This window comes from Podarcis tiliguerta (genome assembly GCF_965153285.1).
Source record: "Podarcis tiliguerta genome assembly, chromosome: 5".
Classification (NCBI taxonomy): domain Eukaryota; kingdom Metazoa; phylum Chordata; class Lepidosauria; order Squamata; family Lacertidae; genus Podarcis; species Podarcis tiliguerta.
In genome coordinates this window covers 9,724,326-9,738,800 of record NC_139538.1, presented here as the reverse complement: position 1 = coordinate 9,738,800, position 14,475 = coordinate 9,724,326, and the positions used below count along the sequence as shown (strand labels likewise).

Here is a 14,475-nt window from a genome sequence, read left to right as displayed (position 1 = left end):
ATTTCGTGTTTAGATGATCCCAGGATTGGGAGTTGTGGAAGCGGGAGGGAGAGCAGGGGCACTGCCTGCTGCCCCTCCCTCCACATAATGAGCTCATTTCCATATTTGCGCCTCCCGCAGCTGTGAGAAAATCTTTGCAGGGACTTTTAAACGTTCCGATACGTCCCAGCTCTCCTTCCGTCTCCCCGGTTACGGTGGCAACTCGAAGGAGAAGTAACCGATCTACTGATCGCTCCGCTGACGCTCAAAGGGGAAAAGATATATGTTGATCTTGGCTGGCATGTCGCAAGCTGCTGCTGGGGTTTGGAGTGGGGAGAAACCAAACCGAGCCGCACGCAAGGAAATATCTCTTCTCTGCCTTCCTGGATTGCCAAACTCGCGTGCACTTTTCCCAGGGTCTTTGGGGTTTTCGCATTTCCTAGTCTCCCCCTTCCTTTCTCTCTCTCTCTCCCTCCCTCCCTCCCTCCCTCTCCCCCTCTCCTTTCCTGATTTCATCTCCCCAAAGTGTGTTCAAAAGAAGCAAATCAGCCGTTCCCCCCCCCCCGCAACAGATAACAAAAAGACCGGGATCACCCCTGGAGTGGTGGGTGGGTCCTTGGGTGACTTGCAGAAATGGGGCTCAGCTGGAGTTAGGAAAGGGGGCACTCCAGAATTGCATTGCTATGATCTCAGGCGGCAGTCTTACTTGGATGGAGGTCCCACTGAACACTGGCGCTTACTACCGAGTAACCTGTCAGGCCCCGAAACCATAACTTCACTTTCAAGCGAGCCCCCCTGGTTTAGAATCGAGGGCGAAACTCCAGAGGGACAGCTTCTCCCCCTTCTTTCCATTAGCATAGCAGGATTATTGGGGTGGGGGGCCGTGTATATATGCAGCTATAGTTGGGTTTAAAAGCTAAGGCATTATAAAAGGAAAATGCAAGATACATCCAAAGTGAAGCCGTTTTTAAGGCTGAGGGAGTCTTCTGCAGAGTTACTCCGGGTATTTCCTTGCCAGTAAACGCGCTGAGCCTACGTGCGCATTTATCTTCCACGGGACAACTGTGCGCCTGAAATTCGTGAAAGGTGAAAATGCTTCGCTTCTGCTAGATCTGGTTTCAGATGAATAGGTTTATTTATCTAGAACAGGTATGTCCAACCTTCAAGAGACTGAGATCTACTCCCACTATATAAAAAACAACTGGCAGTGATCTACCAAAGTTGTTGAACTTTTTTTGGTGGGGTGGGGGAAGGGTCTCGAGATCTACCTGTTGAACATCCCTGATCTTGAAGATTTGTGTCCCGCCACTAGAGACACACAGGCGGGGAAAGGTCCCACGTACTATATAATTCGAACCCCGGTTCATTTAAATTGCTTGGGTTTTGGCCGGTTTACATCTAGGACTTAATAAAGCATTGGATATGAGAATTGAGCCAACAACTTTCTGTGGCACTTAGGCAACTTTTAAGCCAGTTACGCAGTTCTGCGGTTAGGTGACGTTTGCCACTGTCGTCCTTCCAAACATTTCCGTAGGACTGTTTCAGTGGGGAGGCTCGCTAGGCTGAGCCCAGGAAAAGCAAATCGCCTCCTCTGTATGAACCTTAGGCCCGCAGTCCAAAGGGGTTGTCCCATCAGCACACGCAGTTAAGCAGCAGTTTTCAGCTGAACTGAGCTTCAGCTCTCCAAAAGACTTCCTCCGGCTATGACATCATCGGGCTTACTTCGGTGTAAGCGGCCTGAGGTCTGCAGACCACACAGCCTCATTAAATCACTGGAGCGATATGGGCTCAGCCCCTAATTCTCTCTGGCCCTGATAAATTCAGCGGCAGGTTGGAGATGGGGGTTCCTCCGGTTGGGACTCCTGGGGCGCTGTTTCACCCGGGGGCTTGGCCAGTTATTTCAAGGACACTGAGCCACAGGATTACTCCCACAGAGACCATTTGCAGAAACGTATTGGTGTGTGTGTGTGTGTTCAGGGATTCTTCTTTCTTTCTTTTTCCTTTTCAAAAAAAAAAAAAATCTCTTATCTGTAACAAGATGTATAAATATCATCAAAGGAAAGAAGCCCTGTAACTCTTGGGAGAAGCAAAGAGGAAGCATAAGCGGCTTTTTCGCCTGATGATTTGTAGCTCGGCGAGGGGCTCGGCGAGCAAACACCCCGCAGGTGCAGGCTGTAACATCGCCATCCGGACTTTTAATGTAGATTACTCTGCAACTTGTTTGATCGGTCCTTTGAACCCCCTTTACAATTGCCTGTGACGAAACGCCAGGCTGGTTCTCCCCCCCCCCTCCCTCCTCTCTCTCTCTTTCTTTGAATAAGGCCTTGAGGGTAAGTCCTCAGGGCTTTGAAAGATTTCCAGCCCCCCCCCCCTTTTAAAGTTAGATTAACTCCCCCAACCCAAACTCTGCTCAACTTTAGAACCTAGGTCCGTCTGTCACTTTTGAGTCTTCAAAGGGCGTATTTTCAAGCGAAGATCTGCAACTTTATTTAAGCCCAAAAAACTTTCCTCTCTTAAGACCCCTTCCTCTCGCCCTTGCTCAAAATTAACCCCATCCCAAATGCATTTCAATGGAGCTAAAGCCTACACTAATTTCAATGCAGTTGATTTCCATATAAGTACACTCATCACTGGGGAATAAGGACACAAACACACAGATATGAAGGCTGCAGCTTTGGGGAAGAGGAAGAACCCTTGAACTCCGCGGGGCGCCCTTCAGAATCAGCATACGTAGGATCGGGCTGCGACACTACAATGGACGGCTGGAGAACCTTTTGTGGGTCTATTTCACATGCAAAAATCTTATGTAAGAGTGAATTCGGGTTGTAGCCTCTAGCCGCTAGGGATACTGGGAGACCCCATCCTTACTTAGACCACAACAAGAAACTGTATAGATGAGCCTTTCCTTCGTGAGGGAATGTGTCCTATCCACAATGCAGGATTAAGTACAGTGGTACCTCGGGTTACATACGCTTCAGGTTACAGACTCCGCTAACCCAGAAATAGTACCTCAGGTTAAGAACTTTGCTTCAGGATGAGAACAGAAATCATGCTCCGGCAGCACAGCAGCAGCGGGAGGCCCCATGAGCTAAAGTGGGGCTTCAGGTTAAGAACCGTTTCAGGTTAAGAACGGACTTCCGGAACGAATTAAGTACTTAACCCAAGGTACCACTGTATTTGGATAAAAGCGTTTGGGTGTTTATTTGAAAACAAGTTCCCTTGGAATAAACGGGCCGTGACGCGTGATGGGGCTACTTGCACCTGAACATTTTTTTACCTGGGAAACGAAGTTGGGGTGGTGGACAGCTTCCAGATCCACAAGTGCCTTCTATTCCTAAATCGACTATGTGGAAGTAACAGGCTGCAGTCATAACGGGATGTGGGGGCAGCAGGTGCAATCATAGAGTTAGGCGCCACAACCTTGCTGCTGCTGCTGCTACCGTCTCTTTCTCTTCATGTCACCGCCTTAAATGAGCTTTTACTTCGCTTGCCAGTTACGTAGTGCATTCAGACATTTCTTCAATTTGAAGTTGTCCTTTCCAACGCCATTGCGTGTTGGCTTCCAGGAGCTGTAGGTAGCGTGAGATCACTTACTTTAATGAAAACGGAGTTAATTTTCTTCGAGTACTTGTGCACCAAATTTTGACATAGGAAGCATGTACGGGATATAACATGTATCGCAATCCACAAGCCATTCACACTGCAGCGTTCCTATTTAAGTGGATTTGATGTCCACGGGAAAAAATTCGAATCCACAACCAGTTTAGCCGTGTTAGGAATCGGCATATGCTTAGGAATCGAAACCGGAAGGTCCTTATTGTGCTATATAAGACATTTTAAGCTGTTGTCCTGGTTTTAAATTTATTTCGTCCCACTAAAGTAAATCGGCTGAAAACGTAAAAACTTCTGTTTGATTCTGTCGAGCCCCTCCCCCACCCGGACCCATTCTTTGCTGTGAGTGAGACAAGCGGGTGTGTTGGGGCAACATATCTGGGCTTAAGGATGTGATTCGCAAACGTGTTAAGACGCAGCAGTTGGATGTGAGCAGGCTTTGTGTCCTGCCTGCAAATACTTGCCCGCCTCTGTCCCTCCAGCACTACTGCGAATCCGGTTGGAAGACACGGGGATCTCTAGGTCACCACCGACTCCGGAATGAAATGCAGGAGTTAAGTCAGACTGTAGGGCTAACGCCGAGTGCGTAATGCCAGTTTGTACAAGTTGATGGAGGCTAAACTGAAATAAACTGCAAGCACAGCATGATCCACAAAGCTATTTAGGCTGAAGGATTTGGGATTCAACCTATAGAGATTGCGTCCCCATTGAACACATGGATGTGGCAGCAACAGGGAACTTCCGGTGGCATCGAAGTTACGTTTTACTCGGAGGAGACCCCTTGAAGTTAATGACGCTCACTTGCTCATGTTCATTAATTTCAATGGGTCTACTCGGAGTAAAACAACAGAATCCCACTTGGAATGTCGAGTCCGGTGTAGTGTATGATCCCGGTGCCAGCTCACTTTCATTCATAGGAGCCAACTCCGAGGGACCGTGGGGGCTTCAGCCCTGACAATAAAGTATTTGCGGGCCCCGGGCCCCCACCAAGTTGATGGGCATCCCCTTTCAAATGAGGTGTGTGCACTGCGTCACGTGATCGATTACGTGATGTGGGGCTTACCTGGGCCCCCACAATATTTTATTCAAGTTGGCACCCCTGCTTAAATTCAATGACGTCATCACAACCTGGGAGAAAAGTAAGTCAGACATTAGTCTGAATAAAAAGGTACGTTTCACTGTGTGGCTCGTGCAGTGGCAGGGGGGCCGGCCGCACCGGGCGCAACATGGGGGGGGGGCGCTCGCACTCGCAGCTCTCTGCCCCCTGCTAAAATCCACGGGTTAGGGGGCGCAAATTACTTGCCTTGCCCCGGGTGCTGACAACCCACGCTACGCCACTGGGCTCGTGGAGCAAGGGACCTATGCATCCTTACTCGATCAAAAGCCCCACAGATTTCATGGGGGCTGGAACTGGTGTATGTAAAATTGCCGCATTCTGTCTTCTTGATGTTTCCCGGGACTGAGGGATGTGTGGCTGCAATCTCAGGCGTGCTGACCCAGGATTAAGCCACTTAGATCAGTGAACACGGACAGGATCGGGCTAGATTTTTATCGCCGGGACGTTCGTAGCAACAGAATCGAAGGAATGCTGCCCCATAAAGCTACGCAAGAGGAACAGCAGGGCTTCAGGAAGCCTGCAATGGCCCGTCCTCTCTTCTGCCCGAGGAGCTGACTGCGCCCCACCCCTTCAGATTTGCTTGATCCGGCTTACCAGCCCCCTCCCCCCAATAACCATTGAACTCTTTGCCCCTTCCAAACTTGCACAAGCGGCGCTTTGTTTCCATCAAAATAAACTCGGGCGAATCAATCTCTCCCTATCAAACCAGGGATTTGAATTAAAGGCCCATTGGGGACACTTGAGGCGACAAAGGGTTACACATAAATAAATGCCACATTTGCCTATTGCAAAAAGTTTATCTCTGGCCCTTTCTGGCGCACAACAGGGGGAAGCCGGGGGCGGGGAGATGGGCCCTCGTTTATTATCCAGCTGTAGGCAGAATGGAAGAAGACCCTCCTCCCACTTTCCTCTATTTGGTCAACAGCAACCGTCTTTGTTCGCCAGATCTCTTCCCCAATTTTAAACTTCACTTGTCCATCCCACGTTTGTTTGTTAATGACGCGATTACCATCTGGCTCGTCCTACTTTCCAGAAGATATAAATCTTCGCCTCTCCCCTTCCCCCATTGCTCTCCATCCTCCCTCTTAAAAAAAAAAGTTTAATTCTCTTCCCCCTCCCGCCTCACTCCCGCCGCCGCCGCCCATTATCGTTTAAGTACTACTATAGCCAGAAGAAAAATACGCTCTCAAGGCTGCGAAATCTTCAGTACGGTCTCAAGTCGGGGCCAAGTAATGTCACCACCTGCCCCTATAAAGGGAGTCTGCCAATTTCACATCCAAACCAAAACGACGCCAAAGAAACAACTCTCAGCACAGCCCGGGAGGATTTTTTTCAGTATCTCCTCCCCCCGTGTGATCTAAGACTCGGTGGGATTCCGGTTGAGGAGAGAAACGGAGCAGGTTATGTGCAGCGATGGCATTTCACCAGATCGACTCCTCTTATAGTGGGATGAATCACAGAATCGTAGAATTGCAGCGCTTGAAGGCACCCCAAAGGTCATCTAGTCCAGCCCCCTTGCAATGCATCAATCCCAACTAAAGAATCCTTGACCATCCACCCTCTGGTGTTTACACTTCAGTTCCTTTCTCCATCCCTCCACTCCGGATTCTGCCCTTTCCAACCTATTGGGAAGCAGATTCCAGGATGCCTAGGGATACGAATCCTTCAGTTATTCCCCCATATTTCCCCGTGGTGCGCTTCTCGACCACATGTTCCCCCTTTGGGGCTACTTCCTTTAAGCGAGGACACTGGGGGCACCTTTCCTCCAGGCGTGATCCGGCAAAATTTGAGCTTCCCCCAGCCTTTTCTAAACTAAGGCAAGTGTGTGCTTTGAGAGAATAAAAGGGTTGGGGCGGGGGAAGCGAGAAGTTGGCTTGTGTCGCCGTTCCACAATGACCAGTTTATTCATTGCCTCCAACCCGAGTGAAAGAAAAGGCCAGGAAGGAACCTAATCTCCCAGAAGCCCCCGAGGAAGTCCAACCATTTCAATTCAAAACTACCAAGGCTGGGATCCGAAGGAGTTTACACTGGAAGAAAAGTTCCGTGGGGTTTCCGCCGGGTTTCATCCCGAATCAACCCGGTGTTAAATTTGAAACAGAGTGCGCTTCTGTTTAGCAGGGTTCATGGGCGTAGCCAGGATTTTTGTTGAGGGTGGGGGCAGGACTTGGTTAGGGGGGAGCAGGACTTTTGTTGGGGGGGGGGAGAACCGACGTGATTGGTCAGCTAGTTAAGAATTTCTATTGTTTTACTTGATCTAGGGGGGAACTGCCTCCCCCTTGGCTACGCCCATGACAGGATTACTGCGATGCAAGGCAGGCTTTGTGGAGTATATGGCCCCTCTACCACCAGCCCGCTTTCTCTGTCAGGCTTCCGTGCTAGATTCCTCCAGAATCTGCTGCAAAGAACACCCCCCCTCGCTACAGCCGCCGCTCCATCGTCCCCTTGTGTACGCACTGTCAGAAATAAGTTAGGATAATATGCACTAAATATTATTATTTCCACGCTGAGTAGCTGATGGGTAAGAGAGAATCTCCCTCCTCCCACTGTTTCCCCAAAGAGCAGCCAAAGAAAAGAAAGCAGCCCTTTTAGAATTCAAGGAATAAACGCGAGGATTGTGCAGGCACGCGCACATGCGCGCGCGCACATATATATATACGCCAGCCTCCTCCACAATTCATCTGATATAAATAATTAAGAAAACGCACTCACTTCAGTCTGCGTTTCTAATTGTGTGACCCAGCTAAGGAAAGGGAGCCCTTAAACAGTGATTAATTAATATAACACTGGAGTAAGCTGTTTCCTTGCAAAGGATGCTTCTTTTACTGCATGCAAACCTCCTCGTAGATTAGAAAGTAAATGTCGAGCTCAACTTTCCCTAAAACCAGAGCATGTAAGCTTTGGAATTACACAGAATTCTTTTCGGAGGGGAATGGGAGGTGCGAAGAGAAAGAACTGCTAATGACAAACGCATATCTTTTAGGCATTCCAGGAAAAGAGTGGAGGCAAACCCCCTCAAAAGTTCTCTGCAATGGGCAGCAGACATAGCTAGTTGCCTGCTTGTGTTATTGTCTGTCTGAACTGACCCAAAACACTCATTTGAGAAATAGCTGCCTTTTCCTTTTCCACTGACAAAGAATGCTGAGTAACTCCAAAGTCTGCATATTCCCTGGACAAAAGCAATCAATTACGCTGTTGTCTGGAAACAACCCAATTCACCGCTATACAGAACTGATTATAAAATAAATGTCATACTGTCTTTTATTGGTACAAGTTCGTGCAAACTTTAGAGTTACCACGGATTTGCTTTTCTTCAAAAGGTGAAGGAATTGATGTCTTTAGTACGTTTAGCCCTGAAATGCATACCATTTCTCCAAACGTAATGCCTAAATGGGAAGATGCCATGGACCGGCTAGTCTGCTGGCGGCAGATTCTCAATAAAGAGACAAATGCACTCTGCACATGCTCAAATGAACATATTATTTCCTAGCTTCCCGGGACTAGCCTTTGCTTATTAATGTAGCGGCACCCGTCTGCATGATTTAATTTATTTTATTTTTACAAAAAAAGGAGAGGACAGGTCCATTACAGTAAGAAATAAAATAAAATAGAGATGAGCCCCCCCCCCCCCGAAATTTGATATAGGAGGACGTCCAAGAAAAGCGGGGGGAAGAATTATCATCATCATAATCATCATTATTCAATGAAACTTGGAGTACCTGCTGAAAGGTAGTCCCCCCGCCCATGCCAACGCGATTAAGGCCAGGGTGAGACCCTCCCTTCTGAAACCAACAAGTTTGTGCATATTTTGTTTCTTTACGCGAGATAGATAGATAGATAGATAGATAGATGATAGATCGATCGATATGTCCTCAGAATTGTTCAGAACAAATTGCGGAGGTCCCCAACTTCCAGGAGGGTGCACTTTTAATCACTAATCATTAAAATAGTTATGTTAAATATACTCAATTACACGCATGACTTCCTCCACCCCCCCCCCCCCGACGGGTCTTTCTATTCTCCCAGCTGCTCCCGTATTCCTTGACTATAGACACCAGAGGAGCGGCGGGGGTAGGGTTGGGACACCCTCGATTATAGCGAATCTATACATTTCTGGGGATTTCATCAGCCTAATTAAGGCTTTCCGTGTGGTCCACGGACCTGAATGGGCCTTTTACTATTTACTTTGAGCCAGGAGGGGAGAGAGAGTGGTGGAATGCAGCCGGAGAGGGAGGGAGGGAACGAGGGTGCGGGGCTTGGAATTATCTTTCCGATGTTGACCCGGAGAGGTAGCTAGCTGTCTCTGTAGGTGTGTCAATTTAGTGTTAAAGTAGGGAAAATAGCAGGGGGAGAAAAATAAACCAAACCGGAAATAATTCCAAACAAACAGAGACACAAACACCAAGCGGGAGTCAGCGATAATCGCCTGGAGAAGGCATATAAGGAGGGCGATGCGCCCTCTCCGAGGATTTTAGTCCGGTGCCTAACAAGCGAATCGGGCCGTGGGAAAACACTATTTACAGATTGATCCAGGCGGAATAATGGAAAAGTTGCAAGCGGGCGACCGAAGTTGTCGCCATAACTCCTCAACTATGGGCCTCCTTGGTTTCCTTAAGCGATTCTGAGTGGCCGAACTACTCTGGGTTCACTGCGATGGGACGGCTGGTGTCTTTTGACATTTTAAAAACAAAATCTATTTCAGTAAATCCATTTTAGTAGAGAGTAACAAAACGTCGAGGGTTGCCCGTCTAGATAGGAAAACACAGACAATCCCTAATCTGTCTGATGCATAAGGGAAAAGCTCCCAGTGAGAGCTGTTCATAGAGATCAATCTATCCCATAATGTTTGGCATGTATTTCTATTTGGTTTTCTTTCCCCTGGAGCCAGATCTGGATTCTGCTTCAGGTTGATCGATTAGCAGCCTGACGTGGCAATAAAAGGAAATTTTCGTTGATGAATTCGTTCCTGTTTATGAAGATGCTATCTCCCTATCCGCCCGAGGTATTCTTTACAGAGATAGCTACAATATACGTGTTTTTATACGAAGATAATTATCTTCTAATCAGTCTCTCGTTAATCTCGCCGACATCCCGATCCAAAACGCAGTTTACACGGCAGCAAACTCCGCTGATTTCAAGATAATCTTCTGGCAATTAACTGGCATTTAGGAGATCAGATATCCTAACTTGGAACATTGAAATAAATAGTCCGAGAATAGACGGTCAGCAATCAGAGAATAAAAATAATAGCAGGAAACAGATTTGCACTTCGTGCAATTCCTGTCTTCACAAGAGATGGCCATAATACAATGTGTGAGAGAGATTCAGTTGATCATCCATTTATTCAGACAGACAGAATTACATTAGCCTTGCAGATTCTCTGTGAAAGGACTTTCCTCTGGAAATTCTTCTGCCCAATATAGGCCCACTGAAATAAACGCGAGTTGCGCAAAATGCAGAAGATCTTTCTATCTAGATTCTGCCATAAATATTTGGGTATTCCCTAGATTAATTTGATATTATATATATATATATATATATATATATATATATATATATATATATATATATATACCGCTTATACAACACTCCTGCTTTTGTCAAAAGTATTTTCCTCTCCTGCTCAAACACAGGTCAGTCCAACGAAAAGAGCCCCACCACCACACATGCAATATTAGAATTTAAGACGATTTATGCCCAAATCTTACAAACCTTTTACCTGCAAGAAAACCCCACTGAGAACCAACAGGCTGGTTTCTCAAGGATATGTAGATGGGTAGATGGAGAAAGAGGACCGACCAGATAAATCCTTCAGCTTCACCATCAGGGCTGACAGAGTGGATTAAGTTTTTCCACTACCCCTGCTTTTTAACTTTAATGCGCAAAACTATATATTTTTTTCAAAAGAAATGGTCTGAAATATTGGCGTCTATTTGTCCCCGGCCTGTTTAAATAAGAGCCTTCAAAGGAAGAAGGGGCGAAAATGCTAGTTGCGGCTTTCAGAGACACCTGTTGTGGAGAGGGGAAGAGAAAGATCGGCGGCTAAAACGGTGATCCTAAACGCCTTTAGCTGAAATTAATTTATACTGAAATCAAGGCGCTTCCTTCCACAGGAAACGTTGTGTTTAGGATCTGGTTGTCAAAGAATTCGGTCAGATAAGGTCGTCGAGAGGAAAAGAGACGGGGGGGGGGGGAGCTGGGAGAGGGACGGGGAAATGTCACCAAAGGGAAATAATATTTTATTCCTTTGGGAACTTGTTGATACGGGCGGGGTGTTCTTTCCTCCCGCCCCGCCCGGGCCAACCAGTTCTCTTACCCCGTACTGGCCGAGTCTGGCTGGCTTCCTTGCAAAGGGAAGACCTGAAATCCGAAACCAAATAATCATTTGGGATCTATAGGGATTTCTTGCTAATTTGGCTAAGGACAGCGGTCGGTGGGGAAATTGTGGGGAAACCCAGCCAGATGGACGGGGTAGAAATAATGAATTATTATTATTTCCCATCTTTACAGAAAATTTAGCCCTTTAGGGCGACGGGAATGAGAAACAAGCGGGCACCAGAATCCTATAGATAGAGGCGAGGCAGAGGAGATCAGGGTGCATATTTCAATCTCTTTTTCTGAATTAATTGCCTGAACTGGAGTGGGATCCGAATCTATTAAAAGTACCGGGGGGCGGGGAATCTGCTTTGATCAACAAATTGCAGATAAAATACTTATCTACACAGCAGTGGACAGCGCTTAACTCTTGAATAGCAAGTTTGTAGAAAGACCTCCAATCTTATTCAACAGAAGCACCTGAATTATAACTGAGTCATAGTCAACGGGATATACTGCTGCAGAAACGTGTTTAGAATTGGCCTGTATGGACGCAGTTCTGCAAACGGTACTGCTGCTGAAGTCAGTCCCACTTCTTTTCAAGGAAAAATCCGATCCTAAATATGTCAATAGGCAACTTGTAGTACTTTCTTCCTAGTTAAGAAGGCCACAATCCCGCGCGCCTTTACTTAAGACTCAATGGGGTTGATCTTCTGCGTAAATACGCATAGGGCTGATAGCAATAATTAGGCAGAGGCGTTGGCTATAAACGTGTTTACTTTGGAGTTGCAACCATTAAATCCAATGAAGCCTACTTCCAAGTAAGCGTGGTTAGGAACCCAGATATCTGAAATAACTAGAATCATAGAATTGTGGACTTGGCAAGGGACCCCAAGGGCCATCTAGTCCGACCTCCTAGATCATACATGACAGATGACCATCCTTCTATAGGTGAAATAAGCCAATAAACCTCGGAGCAACTCAGGAGCAACCCTCCCGTCATTTATCCATGGTGCCCTTGAAAGGTCTGGTGAAGTTTTTGTATGGGGTGTCCCAGGGCAAGGCTTCAACTCTGAACACACTTATTAGGCAGTAAATCCCCACAAAACTCGATAAATACGCTCAAAATCCAAATGTACATATCTCTCACATACAAGTGCACAGATTTAAGTAACCTGTGAACAGCCAGCCTTATGTGTGGCCCAAGCCGTCAAAGGGTAAAAAGTATAGCAAAGGGGCGGATCTTTCCTGTGCCATTTTGGGTGTGTGTGTGATAATAGATGCGCCATAGCTGTGCGAAACTTTTATGTGCTCCTAAAGCCCCCGGCGTTTTTCGTGACCCGTGAATCCTCCTAGACCTACGAGTCGGCTGCCTAAGAACTGGCCGTGATGATGCTCCAAGGAAAAGCGAAGCGAAGCGGCGAGAGAGAGAGAGAAAGAGGAGGGAGGGGAGTTCTCAGGGCATTGAAATCTGGGGAGACCGAGTCGTCTTTGCCCAGAATAGTAAGTAAGGCAAGTTCACACGACGATCGAGTAACCGAGAGAACAAGAGGCCCATTTTAATCAGGTGGTTATCTCTCTCCGAGGTGGAGATCAGAGCTCCGTCCCTCCTGGCCCTGCCATTGTGTCCCCCCTGCTGGAAATGACAGCTCCTTCAGAAATAAGCAACTTTGTCCCTGGATGGGATTTCACCTCTCTTGCACTACACATGTCCCCATTGTCATTTTACAGCTCTGGCGAATCCTCTAAATTATAGAAGGGTCTAAGCTCGGCCTCATTAAATCCCTCTTTTTCTTTTTTGTAGGGGGGGGGGGGGAGCCTCAAGGTTGGCAGAGTATATTACTGTAAGCCGAGGGAGAGACTTGAATCTTATCCAGATGGGGATTGAAGGAGCTGTGGTACTTAAGAGCACTCTTCCGCGCGCCCGTGGACGTGCGTGCACACAACCCCCAGTCGCCTGATTAGTTTTCCTATATGTTATACAGTATATACATATATAATGCGCGCATGCGCGCGCGCGCGCACACACACACACACACTTCTGGACAGTTCTAATCTGATAAACGCGCAACAGTTTCCCTCTGTCAGAATCAAAGGATCAACTGCAACGCAATTTCTTCATTCTTTCCCTTCAGGTTCCTATTGTTCAGGCAACACTCAAATAAAGATATGATCAAATGAAGCTGCAGTTCCACCAAAGGGAAGCTGCCCTTTCATCTGGCAGAGTTTCCTAATTTGAAGTTAAAAAGGGAAGTGCAGCCATGTATCCTTTGCAAGATTTCTCTTCAGGCACAACGTGCTTGGATCCTTCAAAAAATATTAATATGAGGGTATTTCATATTTATTTGGAGCTTTAGCCTCCTCAGCCCATCTATCCAGAAAACACAGCAGGGAAACGCTAAACTGATGAACAATATAAGAGACATTCGGTCCCTTCCCCTCCATGTGAAGCGGGAGACAAAGATTGTGCCACCGGTGGCAACTCAGGATAAGTCGACGCCTTGTCTGCAACATCAAGTGAGGGCCAGCACGCGTGAAAGGACCGTCGTAGATCAAACACCACAAATAACTTCAAAACGCAATGATTGTATTTTTTTCTATTGAGTCAGTCAGTCAGTGATGCGACGCTGGGGCAGAGCTCCTGCGCATGGATGTGTGAAACCTCTCGGGCTCGGCCTTTGGCGAGTCTCCCGCAGAAAGGACGGGAGGAATCACTGATCCAAGGTTCTAATGGAGCTCAGGGCGTCTTTAAGAAGCCAGCTTTAGACAAGTGCATAATAGTTGGACCCCTCAATCAGGTATTTTAGGCCCCGGAGTTTAAACATTTTTAGTGCTATATAGGAGCATTTGACACTTTGTCGGGAAAATACTCAGAGATCCAGCGCAGATGCTGAACTATTGGGGAAATACCCTCCCGTGAGCAACCCACCCTCCTTTCTGGAGAACGTCGCCTTCTGCTCTATGGAGAGCACTGCAGAAGACCCAGGCAATGAGATTATCCAATAGTTGTAACTCCCGGCATCGGCATTAGCCAATCCAGTCCCGGAAGTCCCTTCCCCGACCAATCAGAAACTCCGCTTTCCTGGCAGCCTTCTTTTCCTAGCCCCGGGTTCACTTCGTTTTTCATAAATTTATCATCGAACACGGGTGCTTTTAAATATTCAGAGAACAACAACAGCCAGGTGCCCGCTGAACGCTGCGCATTAACTATGAATTAACTAAGATCCCTTTCCACAAGCTAACCGGATCACGATTTCAAAGGCAGCAACCTTACACCGAAGCTGAAACATTCCCTTGCTAAGCCCTATACACGAACACGCTATTGCCGGTTTCTTATTCAAAATAAAGTTCAGGGAAAAAGTCACTGCAGGTGACGTTGACAAATCATCCAAGAGTCATTAGCTGAAATCCAAATATTTTCGCATCTCTCCGGTAATATTTATTCTGGAAGTTTA

General features: G+C 47.1%; 1 protein-coding gene across 1 annotated transcript in view; it reads left to right on the top strand.

The window, feature by feature from the left end:
• LOC310678420 (uncharacterized protein) overlaps positions 1–14,475 on the top strand; it is a 456,546-nt gene that overhangs the window by 384,893 nt on the left and 57,178 nt on the right. The window lies entirely within an intron of this gene.